Source organism: Anas platyrhynchos, chromosome 9 (genome assembly GCF_047663525.1).
Source record: "Anas platyrhynchos isolate ZD024472 breed Pekin duck chromosome 9, IASCAAS_PekinDuck_T2T, whole genome shotgun sequence".
NCBI lineage: Eukaryota > Metazoa > Chordata > Aves > Anseriformes > Anatidae > Anas > Anas platyrhynchos.
Genome location: NC_092595.1, coordinates 3,076,178 through 3,102,137, shown reverse-complemented (window position 1 = coordinate 3,102,137; position 25,960 = coordinate 3,076,178). Strand labels below are relative to the sequence as shown.

The window sequence follows — 25,960 nt, the reverse complement described above, 5'->3', positions numbered from 1 at the left end:
ATATTCACATGTGACTTCTCTGTTCTTAAGCAGAGTCAACACTGGAAATTAAACTCTAGGATTTGTTAAATTGTTCAAATACACAGGCCCATTGGAATTTGCCTGAATAACTTCTCAACAGGTAATTTCATTATCCGAATGTCTGTATTAGATTTTATCACGTAACATGATATACACATGCTTTCTATTCATTTTAGACCAGTTTTGAATATTGTTTATATTTACCTATTTTGGTGTATTCAGTTTGCTTCAGCTCTTGCTTCCATGGATGAAATTATGAATAAGCTATTAAAAATATGATCAGAAACTGTCTTTATCACACATTCACCCAATAAAGGTTCCTCACTGTGGCAATTTCCAGTCTCTACACAGAAATTTTTTGAGAATGTTACTCTGTTCCAGGTGTTTACTAATTTTAAATAAATTTAGTATCTGTTTAATAAAGCAAAACCAGCAATATCCAATGACAGCCTTGGTTGATCTAAAAGACAGACCTCCGTAAACCTTGTTAGCTTCTCTCCTAGGAAATCTAGGAGTTGGCACCCGCTCTAGGAGCAGCTGTTCTCACAAGTCTTACAGATGGCTGCAGAAAAGAAATCAAATCCCCGCTGCACTCAGACCTTTAATGAAAACTGTAGAAAATCCTGAACCAGTTGAAATCATCTCCAGGACCAGACTTGCCTTTTGTACAGACACGAAGCCTCAAAGAGGGGCCGGATCCTGCACGTGCCAGCTGAGCGCCTCACCAGGTGCACCCTGACTGCGGGAGCACTGCCGAGACCGACCCTCCTGGGAGCCATAGCACTCATCTCGCCATCACACCTGTGTATAACAGCAACAGCTATATAAATGTTTCATATCTCTACATCAGCATGAAAATATATAGATAAAACACTACCTATATGTTTATATAAAAACTACTCTACGAGTTATATAGAAAGAGCTATTCCCACTACTCTGAGCATACACACGGAGCTTAAATGACTAAAAATAGGAGACTTAACAAGGAACGCTGGTTTAAAAAAAGAACAGTAAAATGCTTTGATGAGGTAGCAGCATGTTGGGTAGATAAGCGCAAGCCTGAAACACTGTTGAAAGTTAAATGATGTTAAGGGCAGTGTGGCACGTGGAAGTTTTGCAGTGCAATTTTCAGTGGCATAATGCAAGAGATGTTGGTCTCATAATATCATCAAGGTCTGAAAGCATTTTGCATGCACTATAACTTCAGAAAGAGGCTGATTTATAGGGTCTCTGTGATGTATCTGAATGTCAAAAATACATAATTTATGAATTCATCTGTTTAGAGATCTATTCTTTTCCAGATTATGTATACTAAAATGACTATATTCCATGTAATTCTGCTCAATTTCTAGCAGATTACTCATTTGAAAAGAGCTGAGAAAATAAGTGTTTGCTATTCGTTTTGCACACAGAACAGATGTCTACAATGTGCTTTTGCACATCCTAACATGAAAATTTGGATTTGTCATCAATGATTGATCATCTCAGTGCTGCTCTCCAAATATGCCTTTGTTACTTCTGCTTGTTGCCTTTTTTTTTTTTAAATAGTGGCCTTGAAACTTTTAAACCTTTATCAGGTGAACTAATTAGTGTAATGGTGCATGCCACAAGAAAAAAAAAAAAAAAAAAAAAAAAAAAACACAGTTCTTGCAGGAGTTCAGATGAAAAAAATGAAAACTCAGCCTCAGACATCATAGGCCCCTTGCCTGTCTGCTTGACACTAATATAAACCCTAAAAAATTATACAGTGGGATGAGAAATGTAGTAGATAAAGGTAGAAGCATAAATAAAATATGAATGCTAAACAGACACAGTTATTATACCATGAGAGAATAATAGTATATAAGAAAGTGCTCAGGCAAGGAGAAAGCTGCATTACCACATCCACTTCAGTGCTGAGGGGGAGGAACACATCCTGCTGCCCTGCCTCAGAGGGTCTCTTCGTGCCTTAAAGCCACTGTCAGAGGAAAAAAGTCATTTCACCCCTTCCTTATTAACACCTGGGACTGGCTAGCTGAGCCATGAATCACAGCATGGTAGCAGGAGGTAGATTTCTGATATGGTTTTCTAAGCCCATGTGCCTAACACCCATATTATGTTATTTTTTTCTAGAAATATTGTGCTGTGTTTTTCTTACAAATTGTCTATAATAGTCAAGAGAAAAAAAAAAAAAAGTCTTTTTTGATCTTTTTACCCATCTTACACATCCTTATAAAGCTTCTTACTACCTTGTCTAAATTCTTCCTGAATCTCCATTATGCTCCTGTTGGGAAAGTGCATATTCAAGTAGTAATATTTGGATTTGTTTTTGTTTTTTTTTTTAAGTAATGTTTGTGGGTTTAGTGCTGAATCTATGAAAAAGAAGATCCTACATTTAAATCTGAGAAGTATCTCGCTGAACTGGCACAATGTATGTTTTTCTTTAAGCAGCTATAGCATACGGTTACCTAAAACAACCATTGTAAATCACAGTCCCCAGCAGGGAACACAATCGTTACTTTATGCTCTGAAAATGGATTAAAATACACAAACACAGCTGAATTTTAAAGGGTTGGTCAACATGATATTGGGCTCAGAGTCAAATTGGCTCCTAAAGCAGACAACTCAGGTTCTTTTTATCTTCAGAGAATTTATGTGCACATAATACCATTAGAGGATCCTATATCCAACACCCAGCCCCATGGAAATGCAGAATTCTCTTGTTTCAATCCAACACACTTGATTATTTCAAAATTTCACCAGGGAAAGTGGAGATTGTTTTGTAAACCAAAGAATGCATTACCTCGTTTCCCATTACAAGCACCCAACAGCAAGGAGTTTTCCTGCAGTTTAAGCAGGAGTCGTACATTTGCCCAAGGCAAATCCAGACAGCTGTGTATCAGTGAAGCTCCTGGCATTCCTCTGCTGGGTCCCAGGCTTTCTTGCAGTGTCCAGGCACAAGACCTCAGCACAGGCAAGGGATAAATCATTGCCTATGCTTAAGGCAAGGCTATAGCCATCTCACTGCTATTGCTCACTAGAAAAATATGGGCAAGAGATTAAATACAACCTCTTCTTTATTTTTGTCATTAGTAGACAACTCTCTTTTTTTCTTATGCTTGCAAGTTTTCTTCTTCTAGGTATTAAATAACATAGTTAATACAGAACTTCAGATTTCCATTGGAAACTATTTAAACACCTCCCATATGGCAGTATTGCTTACACAAATGATATTCAGATACTCAGAAGTATTCTACTTCTGTACAGACTTCTTGAAGTAGTGGCATATACAAATGTATTTAATTGAGCCTTTACAAGATCATTAAACTGTCTTACAATTATCAGTTTGTGGATGTTGCTTTGGTTGCATGCTTTTTTTTTTCCCCCCAGTAATTTGCATAATCATAATAAATATATGTGGAATTGTTTGAGCCAAAGTACTGTCCTCAGTTATAAAGAGCATGTTACTGCCATCTGGGTGCAGGAGATATATTGCAAGGTATGCCAGTAGTTTTTATAGAAAGCCTAACATATGGAGGATTTTTTTTTTTTCCTGTGTGCACCCACTGCAGATATTTCATCCAGTTGTTGCTTACAGGGTTAAATCAGCAATAAACTTGGTGATAAACACTACACCTCTCATCTTCAGGAATTAGAAATGAAAGAAGGACATTAAGCAATATAGAGTGCTTGTATCAAATTTTGCATTATTCAATCAAACTGGCAATTGGAGAGGTGCACTGTAGGGTTTAAAGCTAATAGGCCTGAGTGGAAGAGGAAAACAATCTTATTACTGGAAGGTCCCATCATATTTTGCCCACTTACCTTATTCCTCTCTTGGAAATGAGACGAGAATTTGTTACATTTTGACAAATAAATGCTCTTCATTGTTTAAAGCAATACTTTCCTTACAAAAATGGGCCATGTTTGTCTGTACAATGCAATTTCACATTTCATTTCTTATCGTAAAGTTTCATATACATGTATATATTTGCATACATATAAATGTGCTAAAATTATACAGAAACAAATTTAATGACTGCTCATAAAAAAAAAAAAAAAAAAAAAAAGACCATAACAGATCTTATTACAAAACAAAGGTGGTAATGTCTCAGATGGAATAGCCTATCTAGCCAAGTGGCTGATAGATATCAATGAAAAAAATGGAAAATAACCTTATCATGAAGCTTTCATACAATAGTCTTCCAGCCTCTGGCAGCTTGTGGGTCAGACTCCCTGAAAAAGCTATATCTAATAGCAACAGGCAGGTGTTACTGATTACAAGTCAAAAAAAAAAATAATGATTTTTGTTGATGAGGCTTTTAGTTTGTATGGGTAATTTACCTATATACAATTTATTTATTTATTTTAAAGAAATGTGCACAGAAAAAAATATCAGGGTAGAATTTAGGCTAAATGCCATCTCAAAGTATGAAGCAATAGCTCAGGTGAAGCAGAAAAGTTTTCACCTGGGCAGACTGAAACAACCTGAGATATTCGAAGGCAACTACAACCTCCCTGATTCTGCATAAAAGCTGTTGTTGGGTAGGGTCAAGGCACACATAACAGCAGGGTTCCCTTCCACAGAATTTACTGCCCTTTTACTGCTGTGAGCACTTTCTATGCCCAAGGAGCTTAAACCCAGTGGGACTTGGCATTATTTCTTTGAAATTTCTCCCTCTGCATTTACAGACATAAGGCACTATCAGTGGCCAGAAAGATCTGTGTCAGGGTCCTGTTATAATTTTTGTATTATGATAGTTATTGTGCAACTATTTTTAGTTTCAAATTTGTCACAGTCATTCACCTGCAAGAAGAAAATGGTCTAAACATAGTACAACCTAGATAGTTTAAAAACTGCCCATTTTTGAGTTATTTGAGTCCCTAAAATAACCTCTTTCAAATATAAAATAGAATGTATTTTCCATATTCTGAAGATAGTAAGAAACCAGCTGAACCAAATTTGTAGACCTTTCCCAAAAGTTCATTTATGAACTAAAGAATGAGATGCTACATAATACAAGGATCATTTTTAAAGTTACCTGAAAGTGCAGAAGGAGATATAGAACATCAGAACTTCTGCTGACTTTTAAAAAGGCATGATGATATTTCCTCTGACAGAAAAGACAGCAAGTTTGTAGTTTGGACTATATAGGACACCAATTTGTCTCCCAGATTATTCTAAAGTACAAAAATAAGCCTGGGAATTACATTTTATTTGTGACACAAAAACGAATGTTTCCATGTAAGCAGAACCTTCGCAGTTCATTTTTAATAATGAATGCATTGCACTTGAGGGCAAAACACTTCTCACACAAATTTGGAAACTATAAATTGTCTCCATGGTTTCCCCAGGAAACCACTCTGAGTCTGATCTCTCTGGGCAAGTTTAGTAGAGGAGTGTGTGGTGCCAACGCTTTGTTTCTGGCACGGATAAAGAACTTCTCACATAAATTATCATTTAGAAAAGATTGCCATAAAAATCAAATCAAGAGACTTGCAAGGACCTCCCAGGTCTCAAACAACACCCGTAACAGCAGTATCAGTACCAAATGAGGTTCTTGCACCCTCGGCAGCTCCCAGGTCTCAGAAGTTAAAGCAGCCAGCCGAGGGGCTCAGCCACCCAAGAGCCCCCTTAGGGCACCCAACAAATAGCACAGGTGAGGAACCTGCCAAGGAAATTGACCCTGATACGAACAGGAACATTTTGTGCAGATCAAGGGATAATGAACACCACAAGGCAATCTTTGCTCTTCCAAAAACCTCCCTTAGATCGTTCAAACCCATAAAGAGCAGCATGGCTTCATCTGACCTCATAAAAGAAAAGTCTTTTCTTTCAAGGTTGTCAGCATATTCCCATCCCACTGTTTATGCCTGCTAGGGCTCTATAATCACGGTTTGAACTCCACGGTCCATCTCTCTGCTTTCTTCTCTTTGCATAGCTCTGAAATTCTCCTTACTGCTAAATATTTTGGACAGCAGCATCTCCTCTGTCTATGAGATATTCATTTAAGGGTGGGAGAGTAGTAGAGAGGCTTACAGAGAGAGATTTCCACATGACATCCTCCCCAAATGCCAAGGGCCTGATCTGTGGTGGAACATGACATTTTAATAAATCCTATAAAAATTCCCTTGACATTCTGATCGGTGTTATAGTGACACAGAAGAAACACGTAACATCTGGAGATGAAAGTTAGATCGCAGCCCTAATTTTATAGCAATAGAAAATAAGCTTTCCTGATGATAATAATATTCTTAGACTTACTGATGCATGCATTTAAAAATGTAAAAATGTTTCAGATCAATTAAAATATTATTACTGCTTACAGCAACCCTTCTTTTGTTCCTTCAGACATTTTGTGTGGGTGTTGTATGCACAAGAGTGAATCTGCTGGCCAGTTCTGTCCATCCACTGGCGTGGTCCTGCACAGGTGCCTGTCCAGCCCTCTCAGCTGGCTGCATTTTCCTGCTGAAATTGCTCTTTAAGGCTTTCACATTCTCACATTCTTTTTTTCCTCCTCCAAGAATTTGTTTCCAGTACTTTCTGCTAATTCCCTCTCTCAAATGGCCCCGCATTGACAGCCCTTGCACCCCTCTTCCTCTCCCATCCTTCCCTTCCCACCAGAAATACACACTTGGAAGGAGCTCAGGTCTTGTTTTGATCCTCTCTTGCTGATAATAACCAGGTCCAACTTACTTTTTTAATGTCCTTGTTCACTAGCTCCTTCCTCTTGGGAGAAGGCTCAACCCTGGGATCTTCCTCCTCAGGCACTGTATTTATCATCACCACTGAAATGACCGGGCTGGCTAGGGACAGAACTAGTGATTGTAGAGTATCACACTTTGGTTTTTTTTTGGCTTGTCTCCCGTTATCCAACACCCAGACATAGTCACTCTCCCCCTTCCTTCCCTGCAGCACTGACAGTACCCTAGTCCTCTTAAGGGACTGAAGCCTGTGACCTGCAAGCTCTGGTTTATTTTGAATTCCCACACCCAGCTACGTACATTAAGCTGTAATGGAAATCTGGAATGAGACTGTTCCTGATACAGCCCTCTACTGAAGAACTCGAATATAGCCCTTTACTCAGAGAACCTATTTCATCTTGTCATCTTGAACTCTAGCTTTTTTTGCTTTTTTTTTTTTTTTTTTTTTTTTTTTAAACAAGTGCCACGATTCTCTGGCAGGTGCCATGCTTGGTTATTGTTGCCAGAGGAAGTGAGACTGTTCCCTTCCCTATCTCATATTGCACTGTCAAAGAGAATTTATCAGCATTTGTCTTGCAAGAACTTATTTTTTTCAGGTGTTGCCACACTGCCAGCATCAGATTTCTAGCAATAAAGCCAGAAGAATCTGTGAAACTGAGGACATTCTTCGCATTATTCCTAATTTGCCAGTCAGCACTTTGCAAAACCTCGATTATTCTGTATATGCACTACATGGCTACTTTAACACAAAATAATTTTGTTATGAATTTAATACTATTTGAAAGCGTGACTTTTGAAATGATGTGTAACACAACTCTGCAATTCATACAGCAAGTTTAAAATAATTACCAGTCATTAGCCAAAGGCAGATTTGTCTACCTTATGCTTTTTAGTTTAGACTTGAGTTGCATACATACAGGTAGAACAGGTGATGTATGTGCATATACATAGACACATACAGCAGGACGACAGAACCGTAGTATAGACAGAAGCTTATTGGAAGAGAGTCAGAACTGAAATATCAAGTATTGAGTATTGTATCTAAATCAGATTTTGCACATTGCTCTGAGTGTGGAGCTTTCTGTGCCATCAGGAAGGTGAAAATAATATTTTGGTAGATTCTTGCCTTACTCAGAAGCACAAAATACTACATGACACCTACTTCCCTTTGAGGTTTTTACAGTGTGTACTGACTGAATATTTTGATGTAGTTAAATGGCTTTTTAGGGATTTCTAGGGGTTTTAATTCACTGCAACTGTCCACAGTGATTTTCCCCTCACAATGCAATATCCTCCACAACAGCTCCTGTCTGAAGTTGTTTTAAGGACAACTGTGTAGCTGATATTTTTCTTACTGAGTCTTGCAAGACAGATCTTGTGTCTGACAAATAGAGCGACTACCCTAGAAGCAATGCATAGAAAGATATAGGTAACAAATCTGTATTCACATTTGCTTTCCTATGTAACACCTACTTACCTACTTTAAAATATTTTATGCATAGGGCAGTTACAACAAGCAAATGAGATGCTATAGTATGGGATTAATAATAAGAATGATTTTACTCTTATGTATTATTGAACTAGCTGGACAGCAGGTCAAATACTGCCAAAAACGTATTTGCTAAAGAATTTATCTAGTGAAACGTTTACTAGCTGTAATCAATTCATAAATCTATGTAGAACAAATTATTTGCTTGTTTAGAAGAAAAATAAAATAAAATGCAGGTTACAAAGAGAGCTTGAGAATTAGCTTTCATGTCATATTTTGTAGCAAATTGACAATAATTAAATATCTCCTCTAACTTATGGCAACTCATAAGAGTCCCAAGATAACGGCAATAGAAGTTTGAAAAGATACCCAGTTGAACCATGACACTAAGGGGAACAAGAAAAGGATGTGTCATGTTCTCTTTCTCTTCTGACAGCCTACACAAATTTTGGTTATTATTTTACTCAGAGAGGTGCTGTATTGATCAAGACTGTGTTTTCTCTAGTTCTCTATCACCTGGCCAAGTCTGTTATCTAAAGGTGGAGCAGCTTTCCATCACTGTTGACTTTTTCATGGACACATATTTTTTATTTTGTAATTCCTTACTAACACAAGTTATCTTCTCTCTTGAATTCAGTATTTAAGACTTCAATAATTCACCAAAATCCAACAGCTATATTCAAACATATAGGCATGGAAAACATTCATAAAAATTAGGAAAAGCAAGCTAGCCATTCCTCTCGACATACCGCACCCTTCCTGTCTCCTAAACCAAACAATTCACTTCTCACAACTAGCTGTTATCCCTATACTGAGGGTGGAGGCTCAAGTTTATTCCCTTGTCTATCAATCATGATTTCCACAGACACACTTGGACTTAGCAATTTGTGCTCTTTGGAGTCAAGGGCTGTAGTAATCACTGAACAAAAACCTTCCTTAAAAAGAAAAAAAAAAAAAAAAAGAAAGGTTATTTCTGTAGAACACAAAAAAGTCACAGCAGATGTATCATAAAAACTATTCAGCAAACTATTCACATACCTAGTTTAGGAGGTATTTATGCAGGGAAACCATTTAAATTTAATGTCCTGTAGATTCTTCACATAACAGCTTCTAAATTTGGTTCATTGCTGGAGCTGGCAGCCCTGACGTGGGCTGCCAAGTCTCTTGGTTACTTTACTTTCTGAAAAAGAAGAGCATTATTTTAACCTGTCTTGTATCTTCTAGTTCTAGCCAAACCAAATGTTAAAAGTGAGACAGAAAAAACACTCAACACAATCTTATGCTAACATGATCTTCCACAATGTACAGTTTTCTTCATAGTCATTGTTTCTTGACAATATTCCTACTTCGAATTCATTTTAATTGTAGTTACATTATTAATTGCAATTATAGGGGATGGTAAACTACAGCAATATCATCCTAAATAAATCCTTCACACTATACATAAATTTATACGTGTGTGTGTGTATATATGTATAAATAAATTATGCTGGGATTTACCAGGAGTTCAGAAATACTTTACCTAATTTAGTTCAAATCCAATAGGAATAAGACTTAATCCTTCAAAACTAATGCCAAAAGCTGGTGTCTGTTATGGTTTTGGACACGTTATAGAAAGGAACAAAATCACAACTATAATACAATTTCAAATGTAACAACCATGGAATTATTGCTAATGCTTCACGGTACTTACCAAGCCTGAACAAAGGCAAATGCATTAATTTCCACAACTGTAATTTACGGCACTAGAATCAACAGCTTTACAGTAAGGATTTTGTAGTTTTTCCTACTGCATATTAATGATTTCTACAAAATCACTTTTCTTCATTATAGTGGCTCAATTTTTGCTGCTCCAGAAGTTGTCTCCAGAGATGCTTCAAGGAAGAGCCATGGGGAGGAGGGAAAAGATTGTCCCTTTCATTAGCAGTCTACATTTAAGCTAATTCCCTTGACTCATCTATTTGCTTCTCTTTTAGGCAATCAGTCCTTTGCTGTCAATGCCAGCATGCTGCTGGTCAATGGCAAATACTTCAAGATTCATTAGAAGGATCTAGCTGATTAACTTGTGAGGCTTTGCAAGGAAGAAAAATAGCACTTTTTTCCTTTTAGGTTTCATCACCTTTAATGGAAATACTTTATTTCAGAATCTGAAATCTATACGTTTACAAGAAATTCAAAGTACGATGCTTTCCTTGTGATTTCCTAAAAGGATAAGAATACACCCGAGTATTTCTCTGTCCATGGCATCATAATCATTTGACTCTCATCTCTCCCATTCTCAGTATGAAAACGCTTCACAAATGAACGGCAAGCAGATGGCATATCATTTTCTCAACTGGAGATCCTTGGATTTGATTTGTCACTCATAGAATGCTGGCAGAAAATAAATTTTGTGCCCCAGTGAATAGTTTGCATAGTTTGTTTATTCTCTGATAGTATTTAAAAGCTATGGGTAAACATAATAAGGGCTTATATCACATATTTTTTTTTTCTCTCTCCCTCTGCCTCCCCCCCCCCCCTTTTTTTTTTTTTTTTGAAATTATAAGCATTGCAGTCACAGATAACTTCACTGCTTTGATTTTGCTGCCTCTGAGCTGCATTTTGGTGCATTGCTCCAGTCTGTTTGCAATATCACTGTTAGCCACATCCAAGCATCTCCCTGTACTGGGTGCCCCCGCTCACACAGCCCACCCCCTAAGACACCCTTTCCCAGACTAAGACTACCCAGCAGAATGAGTACATCCAGAAAATATGCAGTCCACCATTTCTATTTAGTGGATTTATTTACCAAGAGGCAGCTGGACACCAGGCCATGTCCGCCTGACCAGAATGTATGGCAGAGTTCAGGGTACATTTGATTGGTCACCCCAGTATTAATCTCGATAAGCATACACATGAGGGTTGGCTTTACATTACCATGCACCTCAAACACAACTAAACATGCCTATTAACCAACACAAGTTTTCTTAATTCCTTCAATATTTAGTAAAGTTTGGCTCATCACCTATGCTATTGCCATGGCAGCTGATGAGGTAGGTGTCGTACTCACAGCGTTCATGTGGGACACACAGTCCCACATGACAGACACATCATCAAGGTGGTTTGGAGACAAACCTACAACCTGCAAACAGAGATGATGCTCTGAGAGATGGTGCCTTTGTTGCATAAGTTCTCAGGTGCTGCCTAGAAGATCAATAGAAATATATCCAGTTTGATAGCACTATTTCTTATTTCAAACACTACTTCAGGATACACTTTTATTTTATTTTTTTAATTCAACTTTTCATTTTATTAAGCTTTTATGCACAACCTGTTGCAACCTTATCAACAGACTGCAGTTTGACAATCCCATTTTCCTGAGTTATGCAAGTAACTACCAGCGATGTTACAGTGATTCCATGTGATATATGGGTCAATGCCTCCCATTTTCAGTACACAACTGCCCATCTATCAACAGCTTGAATGATCTGTTTGTAAAATAACTAATGCACAGGGAGATTTATCTAAAATACTTAGTATATTGTAAGATGAGAAATTTAGAAGCCATTATTCCTGCTGAAGACACCAGAAATGCTAACTCACAGCCTTCACAAGGTGGAACTATTTTCTGTCAGCGTTACATATTTTGTGTCATTCAAAGCATCCTAGGACATTTAAAAAAAAAAAAATGGTTTTGTAAGGAGCTTCTCAAGTAGCACTAACTTGTTTTATTTTTTTTCTTTTTTGGGGGGAGGGGGGTTGGGGTATGAGAATGCTTCTTTTTCCAGATTGTTCTACTATCTCCAACACAGCAAACAGATTAGTGGGTTCATTGTCAGAAGTACTCTACTCTAAGCAAAAACTTTCCAAAGCCTTGATACAGTATTAATCAGTTATCCAGGCTTTGCTGCTATCAGAGCAGATGTCTAAAGCACAAAATCCATGTAGGGAGCCCTTAGAAGTTTGTATTGTTTCTACCGCCTAAGGGGTAGATATTTAAATTTTCTTAATATTGAGCCAACTCAGTTCTTATCACAGTTACACAAAGCCATCACATAATTCAATAGAAAAATTGTCTGAATCTAATTAATCCCATAAAATGACAAATTATAATATTTTTTAAAAATCTATACTTAGTAGATAGCCAAATGGCTACAAACCACATTACGCTGAATGAATCAGATACCATCTGTGATAGAAAGCCTGCTGAATAATACAGTCTAGATGCAAAGCATATTGAACAGAACAAAACATACCATATAACAGATTTATAGTCTTAATCCACACAGAAAATCTGCTAAAATAGATCAGCTCTGTCACATAACACTGCTTTCATCTAGTGTCCAGGAGCACAGTACCACTTTGACTCATTTAGCAGATCAGTTACATGCTATTCCTGATTTCATGCAGTGATGATTAAGGATGAAAAATACCACAGACAGTTGGCAACTGCAATAAATCAAAAAGCTTTGCTCAATTTTACTTAACATATTTGTATCAGAATTTTAAAAAAATATGATTGAATTAGTGATGTACAATAATTGTTTTCTGGGAAGAGTCTACTACGATAACTTCAGGTCTTCAGATTTCATAAGCATTTTAAAACATGAATGTAAATTAAGCTTCAATAGGTTGTTATGAACTCACTGTCAGGAGATGTTCCATATATACTAAAATTAGTTGCTATTGAGACTTTTGTTTGTTGAGAAAAGGCCAAAATTGTAAGCCAAGTAATGGTGAGATGAACTATATTAATCAAATGAGATTTGGCACAATTACCTAAGCCACTTAAGGTATATTATATATTCTGTTCCAGCCTTTGCACCATAGACTCTCATCAGATACAGTAAACATCTGCTGGTTTGAGGATGATAGACTATATTTTCTAAATTTATAGTGCTTGGATAGCAATTTCAAAGACCTGACTTTGAGTTTAAATCAAAGCTTCAGCTGCCCCCCAAAACTGAACACATAAAACCATCCTAATGAGTGCTACCAGTATTATTGTCTGTCAGATCATGACAAATACTTCCTACTAAACTGTGCAACAGCTAGATGTTGAACAGTAAGGCAGTATTAGCCAGTTTCAAGTTTTCTTTTGTCTGCCATATGCCATAAAACAGGAAAAAAGCAAAGGTTATTCTGAATTCAAGTTGAATCTGTTGATTAGCTGTCCTCTTATGCGAGCAAAGAAGCAGAGATGTGGGTATGTAGTAAACAGGCTATATAGTCCCTGCATATAGCTGCCAACACCATTACTGCACCCTGAATTCACTCCACAGTGCACTCTTAAAAGATGCTCCCTGGTTCAGATTACTTGCATCACATCAGCCCCAATAATAGCCTGGAATAAAATATACATCACAGCATTTGTCCATGGTATCAGAAGTTTCTAGTGGCAAACAAACTGCAATATTTACAATAGTTTTCAAAAGTGGATCTTGGGAAACCTTCTGTCTTAGTACTTAATCTGATCATTTCAGAAACTATAAAATCAGAAGCCTCCAAGGTCTCATGCCTGTGTAGTTTCATTTATTTAAAAATTAATCACAGACTGAAGGAAAGAACAGTAGTCCATTCCCACAAGAACTGACTTAAATTCTGCTGCCTTGAATTTACTTTGTTGTAGTCTTTCCTTTTAATAAAGTGCTCCCAGTGATTTAAGTGTGACTGGTGGTAGTAAGAGAGATTTATTATTATTATTTTACTGTTATCAAATTAAAGGGTATTTGGGGACAGAAAAGGTCTTTCTTATATAGTTGTCATACTTGAGTTTTCATTTTTATGTGTGTTTATTTAGAAAACACATTCAAAGGAAACATAATAATATAAACTCTAAAATATTTTAATTTAATAAATGTTCTTCCCAAGCCATTAATAACAAACCCTGTAAATAATAAAGCTGTGCTAGCACATCATTAAACTTGCTTGCACTTTTTTTCTTGTTCCACCTCTGCACTTTGCTTTTTTTCCACTGGTGAATTCCCTGAATGAAGAAATATCCTTCTGCTGCCTTTGTGCATGGAATCATTGGTTCCAACTGAAATATTTCAGAGATCTCACATGCAAATATAAAAGTGTGCTATGTGTACTTGTTCCTGTGTTTGGGCTAAATCCACTAAGTTTTAATGTCTGTATGGCTCAGAAGTGAATCAATGTGTAACCCTGACTTCCTATGCATATACCATAGAAACTGCATTGCACAAAACTATTTGAGAAAAGCTCATGTGTTTTATAGGAGATAGGATTTTTTTTATTTTTATTTTTTTTTCCGTCTGAGGGAGTATGGGCAACAAGCAACCCCAGAAATACATCAGTACATCAGCTTCACCAAGAAAGAAATAAAACATAAAGATTTCAAATACAGGTGTCCTCTCTTGTTTCCTGGAGTTGCAGGAAGTTATCAAAATCTTTGCACAAAACAAGAAAACTCCCTTTACATGATGATGAGGAAAAGCCAGAAAGCGTGTACTGAGTATAATAGCTGCAAACATCTTCTAGCTTCTCAAAAACCATGAAGGGCCTTGGAACAATAGGAACAGCAATTCACACAGAATCACAGAATTTCTTCAAGATCGAGTCAGTACAGCTGACCTATCCATACCTTCAGCTTGGAGAACATCATCGTGCACATGTAAGCAAAGGCAGGCCTCTTCAGCTTCTCTGAGAGACAGCCAGGAACAAGAGATGAAACATACTGTTACAGCAAGACAGAACAAGAGAAGGTCATGGCAAACTCTGGGTCTTCATGTCGCTGCAGAAATGAATTACCCAGTTTCAGGCAGCAAAGGAATCTGCCTCAATATTGGAAAATACTTGCAACTCTGAGAACTAACATTTTCATATCAAAAAAGTATCATACACTTCCTAAATATATAAATATATAATTATTTTTTTCATCCATGGAACTCATTCAAGTATTAGCGTTTTTGCAAATATATATTGTTCAGTGACAGTACTTGGGAAGACAAAAATTGCTTGTTTTCACACCTTTGAATGGTGGCAGTTGAGGTATTTGCACTGCTGTCACTCATTGTTGAGCAGCCTTTATCACTTCACACAAACCCCAACAAACCAGTCTTTCTTTGTTAAACCAGTTCAAAAGTTGCTAAGTGGAAACTAGCAATGCTTTCAAAGCACTTTCCTGCCTTTATTTGCAATGTATTTTTATACAGAAATTAAAAATAAATAAATAAAGTAAATGATTAAAGAGTTTGCCATAAGAAAAGGTAATTGCATTAGCTGCAGTGGTTTTCCTCCCTCTTCCAGAGCTGATTCTGACTCAGAACCTCCACTGCAGGTGAGGAGCAAATCTCTCACTTGCTTGTCAGCAAATACACGGTGGTTCATCATATTGATAAGAAGTCACTCCCACTAGTTTCTTCTATACAGATGCAGTCAGAGCTGGCAGGGTAAACCTACCCCCATCTCTTCAGAAGGACACAGTAGAAACACACAAAGGAATTATATACATGAATTATAACTTGGATTATATAACTATTACACAATTAAGTATTGGAATTAATAGATCCAAACTGATTGTACTTAAAATCAGAACTGCATTATGAGAGAATCTTCTAAAACCTTTATTCAAAACATGCCTAAAATGTGAAATGCCATAGGTTTGTCTTTCCATATCAAGTCAAAATGTTGTGTCAGGAATAATAATTAAAACAACAACAAAAACTATATTTTAGATTATATATTACAAATATTAACTTTACGTTCTAGGTATGGTTAAGCTCTCGAAAAAGTTAATAAAAATCCATCAACTTGTGGAGACTAAATACTCTACATATAATTCCATAAGCTAGTGCTCATTAGTGTATTCATATTTAGTATTTCTAGCTTTGTTCTCTACTTCTGTTTAATTTCTCTGTTCTACCTAAAGAAAAGGAGGCAGTTTTTCTTTAACCAACATCCACTGCTGCATTTGACTTGAATAATAGCTGAAAGAAAAGGAACAATTATCTCCTCCTCTTGAACCACACAGGCTTTCTCATTACACGATAAACGCATTGTCATTTTCCAATCCCTCCACCTTCACCACCTATTATTGCACATTGAAACACTCGGAGCAAAGCTTCTTTAATTGTTTATCACAAATACACACAACCACTTAGTCTAAAAGGAAGGTCTATAAATGTGAACTCCATCAGCCCTGCTTATTCAGTGCTTAGGCAGTACTGCTCCATTCAAAGAAGGAATGTGAGACGACAGCTACATATTCCCATCCTGTAAATACAATCTTAATCCAGGGCACTGTAAAGAGTCCTATTATGATATTTTGTGTGTGTTCTTTGACGGAGATGATGCAATAAATACAAAGCTATTAAACAATAAAATAATTATACAATCATAATCAACGTGGACAGACTGTTCCTGACTGATAATATGAAAAATGAAGCATCCTTAGCTACAGTAAGAATGGTTGTACTAACCTTCTCTTAGGAAACAGTCTACTTTCCAATACATCAAGTAATGTGTCCTCTTCCACTTTCTCTCATCCTGAAGAAGGTTTATCTGATACACAACCTAAGCACCATTTTTATTTCCTAATTTCATTCAGTTTTTCATAGCTGTGCTCCCTGTCATTATGATAAGTAATTTTCTTTCCTAAATGTTTGCTGTAAAAATTACTTTTAATGTGTGAGCAACATGATATCTGAAGAAATCATTTATACAAGCCAGCGTGTAAAACTCAGGCATGGTTAAGAAAACAAGTCACCTTTAAAGTATACATATTAAATTCTTTTGAAATATCAGAACAGTATGTACGTACCAGATGATACTATGTGACCCATTTATAAATCAGAATCAAAGAATGGATGGGGAATTATATCTTGGTCTAACAAATTGTGATCAATCACTGAATGTGCAAGTGTGTCTTGTTTCAATTCAGAAACTTGGAACAAATTAGAGTAGTTGTAACCTTGAGAAAAGCGCACTTCTCTATCTTTCTGCATTGTGAAGAAATGAATTAGGCATTAATAGGAGCAGTCTTGATAACTAAATAAATTCATGTTGCATCTGTTTTAATAGTAACATGAATGTTTCTACTTTTTAAAATGATGATTTTATTTTTATTAATGTTCAGTTGTGTACTAGAAAGAATTCTAAGATGTAGCTTAAGGTTGCTTTAACCTTCATGATCTACTGAACAGGATAAGAATGCAGTAAAGAAAATTAAGGCAAGATTACATTGACAGAAGGTGTGAATAACTAACATCTACAAAAAGCCAGTATACATCTATGCAAAGAATTTCAAAATAGACATTTCAATGCTTGTAATATGTAGCAATCCATAAATTTTGCTGATGTATACATTTGTATTTACTATGACCAATGAATAATTTTTATATTAGGTTGTTCATAGCTGCAGGATCCAAAGCTGTGATTGGCTTACACTGGACATAAAGTGATTCATTGCTTAACTTCATTTTATTTCATCAAAAATGATGGAGCATAATTTGAAGTGTCACTGCTTATACTCCTATAGGAAATGTCTTGCACTTGTCTTGGTTTCTTTGCAGCTGACCTGCTGAAGGTCATTTCATTTGACCTTCATTATGGATCATGGGTATATGTGAGTTTCAGTAAGCTTTGATTCCTTTAAAAAAAATAATAATTTCTAAGTTGAAATACTACTTTATATAAAAATATATAAAAACCCAGTATTGACTACGTTAATATGAAGTGATTGCAAGTCAAATTCATGCCTGAAATGAGGAAAACTCTGACTACATTTTTTTTTTTTTAATCAATGTTCAATTCTAGATAATATTTTGATCTATTTTCCTAGTTATTTCTCCTTCAGAAGATTAGGGTCCTAAACAGAATCATAGCTAAAATAAATCAACTAGTGTGAGTGACTCTTCAAATATTTCTGTTTTTAGAGAGAAGTACTAAGGGAGAAGGAATAAACTCTGTTGAGATTTTGAATTTCAGTTATATCTACATTACTAACTTCCTACTTGCTTGTTGAGAAAGATCATCATCTTTCACTGTTTGGAGAACACTCTGCCCAGCAGGATCCACATCCATGATTAAGGTTTCCAGGCAGTATTACAGCACAAACAAACACATCAGACTAAGCATTTCATGTCTGCAGTATCCCAGAAAAGAGCAGTATGCCTACATTTTTTTTTCCTCAACCCACAGCATCTTTTTATTTTGCACTTGTCAAGACATCACTACATTCCTTCCTATTTTTTTGGGCACAACAGACACATGGTAACTTATAGAAATTCTAAAGAAAAATATTAATATATGGCAGCAGAGCATTACAATTTCTTGAGTTCTCAACATTTCTTGCCTTTTTTTTTTTAATGAGAAAACTTAATTCTGATCTTAAAAACACACTTGAGTTAGAGATATGATTTTCCAAAGAAAAAGTTGCATTTTGTGTGTGACTCTGTTGAATCTCTTTAAAACACATGATAAAAAGGAGTAAAAAAAAAAAAAAAAAAAAAAAAAAAAATCTTCTTGATAGTAAATAGAGGAAATTCTTCAAACTTTAGTAATATTTACTTTTGATGATGTGATTGTTTACTTGTGTGCCTGTGTAATTCAAACAGAAGAAAATATCAAACTTTCAGACCTTTTCCTTAAAAAAGAAAAAAAAAATATTCTTCAGAGATGTGACTAAAAGAAAAATTACTTAAAATATTTTTAAAACCTGTTTTTCTTTTTCTCTTTTCTTTTTCCTTTTTAATATAGCCACTCATGACAGGTCTTTTTTTCTAGCTTGAAGCTTACTAGCATGCCTGTGTACAAAGGACATAGCAAATAGCATAGCATAGCACAACGACATTGGTCTTATCAAAGCATCTGTTTATCTGGGCTCTGGGCAGGGATTTTTCTCTTTCATACATCATTCACAACTAGCCAGACTGATTTCACAATGTCAACTCAAAAAACAGCCTTAGCATAAAGAAGAAAGAAGAAATTATCTTTTACTACTGTTTTGAATATTAGCCACACTAGGCCTGGATTTCATTTTCTCTGCCCTACTTCTGAGGTTTCATCGATAGCAAAGGCCACCAAGCAGGACAGAAAAATAAGTAACATTTTTTTTTCCTTGTTTTTGAAATTTCTTCTGTTATCTATGAACACAAAACATATAATCTCTGATGCAACAAGAAAGGCACTGATTATAACGTTTCATTACCCAATTCTCTATTTGAATTAAGAAGCTCTTTGGGTGTTACCTTCAAAGCCACAAAGAGCAGTTAAAACATTTCAGTCCTCCTGGATATTAATGGGAAAAGGGAACCTCATATTTATTTATCTTTCCCCCTTTGACTCGTTTCTATAGTAAAGAAAGAAAAATAAGGCAGATCATAAGGGCTGGATAGTAAGCTTTACTTTAGAAAGTAAGCTTTATTTAAGGGCTCAAGCATCTTTCAAGTAATATGGCTTGTTCCCATATTTATCATGATTTCAAACTAGGAAAAGGAAAGCAAATTTCACTACTACAGTTACTAACCAGATGAAGTGCAAATGACCACACAGGAGACAAACTAACCTACATGCAAATCAAACTGCATGCAAATCATAACTGAAACTCAATCAAACTGATAAAAAGCAACTGTGATTGTGTGGACATCGTCCATATATCTTATCATTACGTACACAGAGCAAGGAACCAAGTCATGAAGTTGATCAAAAATTGGCTGTGAATAATCCTTGATAAATCAATTGGAGAAAAGCACTGTGCTGTTTTAATCTGAAGCATCCCAGATAAGATCTCCATTCACAAGAGTGAGTTTTGATTTGACAATTAAAATATCTTGCTGTTTGGCTAGAATGAAAAAGACTTGTTTTAGGATAACAGAGACTAACTTGATTCCCATAACCACAATAACTTAATAATTAACATCACTCTTAATTCCTCCACACAAATGAATCATGTGATCTTTTCAATTTATTTAAATGAGAGGTGATTGCTGAACAATGCTTAAAGCCCACAGTAGGAGTCTTAATTACAACTAAGATTCAATTTAATGAAGATTTAATCTTCGGTATAAAAAAATCATTAGTGACACTTTTCTCCCAAAAGAACAAAAATGCACAATTCTATCCAACTTGACATGAATGCAAGACAGGAAGAAAACTGAAAATTTCTCACATACCTGCTTTTGAGTTTTGCCTCGTTTGTCCCAAGTTACTGCAATTGTGTGGCTCAGTCTCTCAGGCACAGTATTTCCTTCTATGATGAGTATCACAGACAGCAGTAGAAAAGCAGCATAACTACAATTTTACCACCTTGTTCCTGTGGATATTTTGCTGAAGGGATCTGTCACAGGTGTTTTCCGTAGATATTGTTGGTGAACCAAGGTGTGAAAGAGGTCACGTCTCTTCTACCCTGAACTAACCTCTATTTTTAGCAAGTGATTTTCACCTGTTCAGGTCAGACACCTGTCTTCATAATTTCAAGTCTGCTTAGGTGGTTTCCACATCCTGAAAGTCAGTTGGTGTCTTTCGATTCTGCTGCAGCAGGCAGATGTCAGGCCTCAGGTCACCAGTCCTCCCGCTTGGAGTGACGGGCGTCTGGATAAATCTGCTGATGCATACACATGACATCTGTTCTCTAATAGACACAAAAATAGGATTTGTGTGGGCTCACTGTGAAGGAGCTGCTACCAGCCTTCAATCTGGGGTAACAGCTCTGGGGCCACCTTCATGAGCAACATTTGGTATAGGACTATGCCCTTTCTTAAAAAAAGCTCTCAACTTACTCAGCAACATACATTCACTCCTACAGATTTGCAACAGCCTTGAAATGAATCTAAGTGGCTCATGAGAGTTGACATCCTTACACCAAGAAAAAAAAAAATGTAATCATGGGGCCTTAATTTCATAGCATACTCCCTTACTTTTGCCCTAGAAAGAGATGCATTTATTCCATACTGCTTCAGACTCCATCTAATGTCAGAAGCCCGCTCTGGGCAGTTGTAGGCTCATTACTGTGAAACTTGTGGGTCCCAAGTCAGAGAAATTGGAGGAGACCTGGGTTTTTGCAGCTCACGGGCATTGAACTGTGTTTCAAAGGAAGAAAATGTCTTTCATTACAGTTATTGCTCCAACCTTCTTCTCTCATTCTTTCTATTCTTCATCCAGCAATCTCTCCTCGGCAAACCAGCAAAGGACAGGAGGAAAAAAAAACAAACAAAAATGCACTACCACCAAAGCACAACAACAACAACAACAATCACACCAAACCAAAACCCACCAGGGAACCACCCAGTTTGCCAAGCTGAATAGTTCACTGTGACGTCCTCTCCCCCAGTTTCCATCTGCCTCTGATTCAGCAAAAGCAACATCTCTTGTCTTTTCAGAGGTAAGCCTATTTCTGATGAGTCTCTAGGAACTCCCTAAAATGGTCATCATTATTAATAATGAAATCTTGATCTGCGGTGCAAGTAAACTGCTGTAGCTTGCACTCCTAAAAGTGGCAGCCCTGTTTTAGCTCAATGAATAGTTTGTCATTTTGTCCTACAAGGGCAGTAGATTGACTTAGGTTCATCAGTCCTTCCTTATCCATATTGGGGATTTATACTACATTAATGGTTACAGTTCACAAGAGACAAAAATATGAATAGCTGATTATTTTTGTTTTGGTCAAAAACTCTTTTGGGAGCCTGACTGAAGTTACTGAACAACCCCGACTTGATGAAAAACATAATAATGTATTTTTACAACATTAATTACTTTACATAAAATTACAGCAGCAAAAAAGATATGGTTTTGGTGTGTTGCTCATCCTGTGTGCTCAATATTAAAACTACAAATGCTTTGCTTCCTCATGTTATCAGAGAATGTTGTCCTACTGTGTTGCGAGGTCTCAAAGAGGAAGAAACTTGGAGGGAGGGCAATGAGCTAGAAGAGTTGTTGGCTTAGATCCCAATTAACTGATCTTCTGGAAGAAAATATATCTCAGTGAGGGGTAACATTTTATATTAGGAAAAAGGAAGGAAGAACGCTGCAGAAATTGAGATTATTTTCTTGCTCATACTGAATAAGTACTTAAAAATGAACTCATTAGAGGCCACTGCATTGTACATAAACGATCAAAGTTCTCTTGTATGTTGAACTAATCTGTCAAGCAAAGGTCCAGAGTTAATCCATCTTGCAAAGGGCCAGATTTGTAACGCACTAAGACAACCATTACAGGGTAAAGCTCTACAGAGACGTCAGACATCAAATCCCTCAGAAAACAGTTAAAAGCAAAGTCTCTTTACCTTGCTGAGTGCTACACATCAGCTTTGTTAATCCCTTACTAAAGTTAAATATTTAGAAGCCAAATTATAAATTAGTATAACACAGTAATTTATTGTCTTATTATCAAAAAGTAATAGCAGAAAAAAATCAATTTTGAAAGGGCTCTTTTCTGTGTCTAACTTGTCAATTTTGCAAAACTGTAATTTCCCTTGTGGGAAAGCCATTATATTGCAAGTACACTACTGTACATATTGGCTGCTTTTCCATGATTTATATCCAGACTTTTGCATAACATACTGTCATTTCACACAAGTAACAATCTTTAGTGGTAGATGAGATGTACAAAATAGCTTCTTCCTCTCCAGTCCTTCGGAGATGCTGCTTAACTACAGGTTAAGTGTACAGGTTAAACCTTAACTAAAGGTTAATTACTTAAAAGAAAGGAAGCATCACAATAAACAGTTATTCCTGTAGACAAAGTTGTCGTCATTATTTTTTTAATTTTTTTTTTTTTAATAAAAATGGATTTTAAAAATTCTAAGTATTTAAATAATATGAATAATCTGAACTGACACACAGTAATCACTGCACTTTCCATACACATTTTGCTCCAGATAAACTTTTAAGGCCACTGTAGTTTCCTTGCTAAGCATTTCTCTTTATTTTAGATTTGCTTTCCTCTGCAAAAGAGGAATGTGAAGTTCACTTGGAAAAAATATATGTCCTGGGGGCATTCTATAATGAATGACTTGGCTTTCTCTCTGGAAGTGTTTGTACTATTTTGAGAAATGGATATATAGTGGGGTGGTTACCAGCAGTTCCTTTTGTTGTAATTTCTGAAATGGAGCTTCTCATGTTTCAGAGAATAATTGATTTTTTAAAATAGCTTTCCTGTAGCTATACAACTCATTTTATTCTGACACTTTTTATTTCTGCTTTCCCCCTCCCCCTCCTGAAGCTTAATTACCTTTTGCAGTAATATACACAATCAAATCAAACAGCTAGAAGATAGGTAGTTTCCCAGTATCCACAAGCATTCACAGAGAAAAAAAAAGTTTTATAATTTTGTCATAGACACTCCAGTTATCTTCCCCCACCTCCATTATCATATTATTAAAATTGTGCTTTCAACAGAAGTGATAAAACAATGTGAAATCATTTTATTGCTCACAACAACAAAAAATGTCTGTATTAACATCCTGTTGTGATTACACGCATCACATGACTCACTGGTATAACACATAATATTCTTCATAAATATGTCTTCAAGACTTCAAATCTCATATGCATATATATACGTGCATACACATATGCATACACACACATCTTCCATGGGTTTCATTATAAATAATGCGTTCACAGCATACGGTTTCTCCTTGACTTCTTCCCTTTAGGCAAGCAGATGCAAAAGGAACAAAATGTTCACAACTCAAAAAAAAAAAATACAATCTACATTTTTCAGGTACTTTGAGAAGGATACTTACACAATGCTGTTCAAATCTACCTCATCCCTGCTAATATTCCTCTCTCTACAGCATGCCCTTCGGAGAGAGTTTTTACCAATATCTCCTGCTGGAAACTTGCCACTTACTTTTGGCAGAAGCAAGCAGCTGTGGCCTGTAAGTGGATAATCTACACCTGGCTGCTGCACGATTGCCCTCTGTTTTAGTTTGTGGGGCCTCATAGCTTCCAGACAAGGGGAATTAAGGTTCAGGGAACCTTTGAGACAAGTCAAAGCAGTACCCTGTCTGCGGTGCTCTCTGCCAAGAGAGGTTTTGGGCAATGAGAATGGAGGAGGCAAGTTTAGTTTGAAAACTAAGTACAGCTCACAGACATAACACCTGAACAATAGCATCAGGTAAATAATTGTGGTTTAGTTACTAGTTCTGAGTTGTGGGAAAAGAAGACTAACCCTGAAAAAAACAACCACCACAAAAAAAAAATATCAGATCCTTGCCTTTGCAGAGTGTCAAGTCTTACAGTCTAAATATTAATTAATAATATTGATGCTTCAGTTGTTTTATTAAGGTCAATGAAAGCTTTTTCTAAGCAAGGATCACATTTATAGGCCCTGACTCCCTGAGCTGCCACTGCTTTGATTGATCCACTGGGGCATTAGCAAGCAGGAAAGCAACTTTGGGAAGCACACTGGATCAGACTGCTAATGAAGCTATATCGCATGGCATCCAAGCATGTCACTGGTGCCACAGTATATTGCTATGTTTTCATATGCAACACACACCACCACCAAAAAACAAACAAACAAACAGAAAAACATTCTAAAGGGAAATGAGAATATCTATTTATACACATACACTTATATGTATACATATTTTCAGTAGTCTACATACACTGATGCACATTTGTGAAGATCTCTATGGTGGTTGGCCTTTAAAACAAGACACCAAAGCAGAGCTTTGGGAGCCAAATCTCAAACATGGGGATACAGATTTACATACTCATGCCACAAACCCTTCAAATAAAAACAAAGTTGATGACTTAAATCCCCCCCCAGACTACTAGAGGCAGACTTTTGGTAATATTTCTGACATCAGTTCTATTGTTTCTCCTTATAATGCACTGACCTAGATCTGTTGGTGTAATTTTTCAGCTTCTAATACTGATAATATTGCTTTTAGACAGTGGTTTCAGGGTCCTTTTGAGATGAGTTCTTCAAAGCTGTAGCTTAATCCATTCTTTATTAGCTTCTGTAAAGTGATTACTTCTTCAGGGCTGGATGGAAGTACTTAAAGGAAATGAGCATTCTGTTACCAAACATCGCTGCTCCACTTCCAAAGCATTTGCAGGATTTTTAACGCTTTAGGCTTGAATGATAGGGATATAAAACAAGAGAAGACACTAACAGAAAAGTTTCATATGGTAAATGTGTTGACACCCTGACATTTTTTTTAACGAAATCCCCAAATGTGACAGGTGCTCAGGGACTGATGGCCTGTGACGGGCAATCTTGAGGTCACTGGTGCTGATGCTGCTGTTGAGATGTCATTTTATTTTTTAGCTCAAAATGAAAAATTGCTCTCTGCATGTAGTTTATTAGAATCCTGTTGCAACTAGGGGCTAGGGAAAAGTCACATCACAGCCTCAGATTACCTTTCCAATGCTCCTTCCATTGTGCACAAATAAAAGACAAACAAGTTTACTGCCTCCGCCAGGCTGCAATTAGAAGATGGGGACTTTCTCCTTTGTGTCCATGCGACCTTGTTCCACTAATTCCATGAAACCTGTGCTGATTAAGGCTAGTTTAGCATTGTTTCAAAAAAAGTTATTCGATGAATAGCTACAGAAAATAAGTACCACCTGATGTCAAGGAGAAGTATCTGCTTCTATGGCAAAAGCAAACCCACCATCTTGAACACAAAGTGCAAACCCAATACAACAAAGAAAAGATGAAAACAAAGAAGGGAACAAGTTTCAGAGCTGTTGAAAGCCAGAAGTGTTAAAAATATCTCCCTGGCATTATTTTTATAGATGCTTGCGTTCCAGTCCAGACAATGGCATCCATTAACTTTTGGAAAGAAATAAATATACATATATTGTGAAGTC

At 36.5% G+C, this 25,960-nt stretch overlaps 1 long non-coding RNA gene across 1 annotated transcript; it reads right to left on the bottom strand.

The window, feature by feature from the left end:
- Positions 1-687: 687 nt before the first annotated feature.
- Positions 688-20,966, bottom strand: LOC140003235 (uncharacterized). The gene is made up of 3 exons (XR_011811536.1): positions 20,308-20,966; positions 9,233-9,374; positions 688-822 (listed from the first exon to the last, which is right to left on the bottom strand). It is a non-coding gene; the product is annotated as an uncharacterized lncRNA (long non-coding RNA).
- Positions 20,967-25,960: the final 4,994 nt, after the last annotated feature.